This window comes from Corvus brachyrhynchos, unplaced genomic scaffold (genome assembly GCF_000691975.1).
Source record: "Corvus brachyrhynchos isolate BGI_N302 unplaced genomic scaffold, ASM69197v1 scaffold56, whole genome shotgun sequence".
Taxonomy (NCBI): Eukaryota; Metazoa; Chordata; class Aves; order Passeriformes; family Corvidae; genus Corvus; species Corvus brachyrhynchos.
The window spans coordinates 11,150,111-11,155,090 of record NW_008238664.1 but is presented as its reverse complement, the minus strand read 5'-3'; positions in this window follow the sequence as shown (position 1 = coordinate 11,155,090).

The window sequence follows — 4,980 nt, the reverse complement described above, 5'->3', positions numbered from 1 at the left end:
GGCGGGGTGTCTGCCCTCGGCCGTTCTCCCCTTCTGGGGGTGCCCCAGGCACCCGACAGCTGCGGGCCCCTTGCTACTGGCATCAATCTGGCATCGGCCGAGAGAAGGAAAAGGACTGTAGTTTGAGCTTGCAGCCGGGGGCTCACAGAAGGAGGCGAAGCGCAAGTGCAGCGCCGTGTTGTTTGTTACTCGTGCGGCGTTGAAAGTACTGAGAAATGCGCGTTCAGTGAGGACTGTTGAAGCAAACTTCTTTGGATAATTAACCGGAAATTCAATTCTGATGAAGCAGCTGCTTGCTTCAAGCTCTCAGCTGAAAAGAGGACCTCGAGGCATGACCCATTAGATGTTTTTTAAATATCAGAAAATAACATTTTAGTCACACAAACACACATCTACCTTCAAAAAAAAAAAGAAAGAAAGAAAAAAAGGTGCACCGAACAGCATCACTTTAACTGCGAAAGAATCGGTATCCGTAGGTGCTGAAGCAAAACCCCACATCAGACGAGGCAGGAGATTTACTGGAATACCAGTACCCTCTAGAGTATACAATTCAACAAGTTACAGTTCCCCGTTCTATCCAAAACCTGCAACTTTCACATGTTGGATGCCAGACAAAGAGTCACGAGTTAAATAACAAACTTGGTCAATGACTAATTGTGCCTACTAGAACAAATATCATAGCAGAGCACCAGTTGTGCTGTAAAGATCAAAAACATTTTTCCACTCAGAAGCTGACATTTCTAAGCACTCTAAAATCCTCAGACATTGGGTGCCTTGTGAGCACATGACCAGAAGGATTTGGCTGCCGCAGCTGGAGGCTTGAAGCATGGCAGCGCTATGTGACTGGACTCAGTTGGCTCCAGCTACAGGCTCCAGTGTGTTTCATGTTAATGTCATTGGATCCACAACTGAGGCAGGTTAAGAGCACACACACACTTGGCTTCAGCTGATGAGTGGTGACTTTAGTCACACACATTTTCATGTGTCCATAGTACAAAATGGCTTTGAAATTTGGCAGTTAGGTTTGTTTCTGAATTTTGTACTTGGGATTAATAATGGGAATAAGATTGGTTTTGTACAGCTGCGCGGATTGTTAAATATTTAGGCAGACCATAGATTCTTACTCTGAATCTAAACAGAAATGACTGCAAGTTTTAGTATATCGCTCTCTTTACTAGGTATTTCAACAAGAGTGACAGCCTACACAACAAAGTGCTGGAGTGCTCAATTTGCCAGACCCAAGTAACTTAACCAACCCATCTTTGTAGAATGCTTTTTACTCTCCTAGGTTAGCAATTCCTGAGTGCTCAGTGGAAGATGATAGGGATTTGAGGACACTAGTTAAAAGTCTTATATCAGAGGAGGATTTTCTTAGCAAGATTTGAAAGGAAATACGTGATCCCTTCCTTGTGCGGATGTTTGATTGAACACATGTATCTGTCTCCCTGTCCAACCATCATTCCCTCAGTAACTTGTTAATCTATGGGCCAATTTCAATCAAATACAGCAGTCAGACAAGGCTCAAAGATACTAAGTTCCTACACATTTAAATAGGTAGCCAGGGAGAGGAATCCTGCCTGTAAGGAAAGACTGCAGTGTGGCTGCTTTTACTATGCACCAGAGAATACACATAAAAATTCACCCTTGGGGCAGAGATCTAGGGGGAAAAAATTAAATCTGTGCCATTTCTAGTGGAAGTCCTTGGTTTTAATTATTATGTGTATGGTAATGCCTATGAATTCATATCATGTACTCTCCTAAAATTCAACAGAATTTTCAGCTGTTAGTGTATAGGCTGTGTCCTCAGGCATGGGAGTTGTAAACTTTCATTTTGTCCAAGCTCATAAACTCTGTTAAGGGTTTGGTGACAAGAGGGTTAAAAGGTGCCTTTCTAAGGAGTCAGTTGGTGGTAGAAAGTCTCAGAACACAATCACAGCAAAGATTTTTCCAAAACCAGCTGGGAACTGGGTACCTACCTTATCCTTTAAACACAAGCTGAAGGCTGAGAGTCTTAACTACAACAACCTCTTGCATATCTGTCAAAGCCAGCATTTTTTTATTTCAGTACAGAACTGAAATCACTCTTTTGACTGTACAAGCAGTATTCAGGGTGTGTACCAGCACTTCTCAGATTTTCCAATTAATAACTACAGGGTTTGTTAGGATTTTGGGGGGTTGTTCTTTGTTTTTAATGGCTATACATATAGTCAAATAAAAAGCAATGATGTCTGAACCATGGCTCACAAGAATTGATGTTCACACAATCTTCTTCCTCAACTGAGGGTTACAAGGAACCACTGTCACTTGGCAAGGAACACGTGTGGTATATGCATAGTACATATGCTTGCTTACACTTCTGGCCTACAAGTTTCTGGGCTATTTATTGTCCTACATGTTTTCAGTGTTTATACAGATGACTATTTTCAGTCATGTAAAATTTCTGACCTCAAAATCTCTTGGTCACAAGCTCCTTTGATCCACAATATGCTGCACTGGAAAAGTATCCCATTTTTTCCAAGATGTTTTTAAGTATTCTGTTTATAAAAGTTATCAGCCTCTGGTTGGTTTTCTTTTTCCTAGGTCTTTAACTATACATTTTTGACTGTCACTGTGTGCTGTTCATATGCTTTCAGTAATTAGCTTTCAAATTTACCCATATCTTTTTCTGAATCTCTCTCCTTTCAAGTTGAGCTCTATGAAAATCAGTTGAACACAGTTTGTTTGAAGGATACGGCTTCATTTACATGGTGATACTTGGTCAAAGGTTGGACTTAATGATCTTGGAGGTCTTTACAAACCTTGATGATTTTATGAAAGGTGTACGATAAAATTTGGAAGATTTATGAAGTGCAGATTTGGGCAAAAATGTATTTTCAGCTGAAGGCAGAGCTATTTAGCAGTACATATGGACAACTGCTGTATAATGGGGGTATGGAGACCTTGCCATACAGTGCTAAAGCTGGCAACTAGTTGCCAGTCCCTCCCTGCCTGCCACCTGCATAAATAGGGTACATCTACTCCACAGCAGGCATAGGAGAACTAAGATATTAAGAACAGCTAAAAGGCTTTTCAGAGTTCTCAAAAATCTGTGTTACTGATCTTACTATTTACATAGAATATACTTTAAAACAGAAAATAGACAAGTATTGAAATTATAGCATATATCTTGCCTTCGGAAGAGTTTGACAGTTTAGACTGAATTCTCAGTATTTTGTTACTGACTTTTTGTTTCCCCCTCTGCTTTAGTAGCAGAAATAAATGTGTTTAACCTGGAAAAATATTTAGGCTGGTTTTAAACTGTTGTTAGCAGATTCAGAATAATCAGTGGCTTGGGCACTAATCTTAGACTTGGGAACTGTATATAATTTTCTACTCAGCCCAAAAATGGTCCTCTGTGTAACACTCTCCAGCTATAAAAAAAAAGAAATACTGATATCTCTCTATGGTGAAAAGATACTGGATGCTTGTGATGAAAAGCATTATAGAAGAGTCAAATATTACTACTAATATTTAGTAAATTAATAAATTTATTTGCAATCAGTTAGGTGGTGATAACCAAATGATTTATGAGCAGTGAAAGACATTAAATCTATTGTTCCATGAAAAATATATCCCACAGCTTTACCTTTACAGAAACTTCACCTTCTGTCTCTCCAAGGGTCACTCAAGATCCCCACCACACAGGATGTGCTGTGATCAGTTCAGAGCTGCACAGGAGCTTGACTTGCTGATCTTTCCGGTAGCACAAACATGGATCTTTCACCTCTACCCAGTCAGTAATTTTGTCACCCAAGAAATGTAACTGCCTCTGAGATAGCTATGCCTGTTTCAGTTTAGCGGTATACTGCTGCATGGGTTCAAAAGGTGTGCGGTGGGGAGCAGAGGGAAAGGACACTGAAAGGCACAAGAAGCTACCTCTGCTTCCCTAAGGGCCTAGGCAAAACCCATAGGGTAGTTTTAGTCTATTCTTGAATTAATCACCAATCGTTCCTGACCCATTCCATTCTCACTAGAGGGAAAAATAACAGCTCTTCAATTCTTCACTCATGGTACTGAAGGCATTGGCCAGAGCACCAGTACTTCACCCTGCATATATTAGAGGGAGTGTGTTTGCTCAGCTGCTTTAGAACCTGGCTGACTCTGTGGTGATGTCACTAACAAAGAGCTGGCGACTCAAGGCCGGTTCCTGTGCTACAGAGAGCCTCTTTCAAGTCAGTGCAATTACTTGCATGAGTAATGAGTGTGTGTACTAATAAAGGATGCATGGCTAGCATTAATACCAAATCCAAGAGCTCGAAGTCATGACTTCATTCTAGTATTACGGAATCTGAACATTGTAAAATTTGCACAGCTCTCCCTAAGAAACCCCAGTTAAGGACAGAATAACAGAATTATCCCTATTATCAACAAAAAAATGCTCCAGTCATGGATTGTTTTTCCATCCACCTCAATACTGAATCCCTGTGTAGTGTATGCCATGTAGCTTTGCTGGAATAGCTGGAGAGACAGGCACTGGAACTAGAGAAAGCCCAGCAGCATGCAAGGGAACTTAAGTTATAAATATGTATAAGTTCATGTAAAAAATAAACCTGATATTAATATAACCAAAATCTGAGATGGAGAAAATCTGCTGCTGAGTCATGCAGAGCACTCTTTGCAAAATGCCTCATCTAAGAAATTATTCTGCATAAAGTTGAAAGCCTGCCACAAAAGAAACATTTGCAAATTCCACCATAAAAAGCTGTGGTGATACCATGGCCATTCTGATACCACTACTCCAGAGACATTAGGACTTGTTGGCAATTCTTCTAGGTACTTTCCAGTAAATGGCACAGAAAATAGGTCAAAAGGAACAAGAAAGAGGTTTTGTGGAATTCCACTGCAGAGTAAAATTAAAATACTTTAAATAACAGATTCTTTGGGGTTACTTATCTGTTCACTTTGGCATGTACTGATATACATATGTAGCTTCTCTTTCCC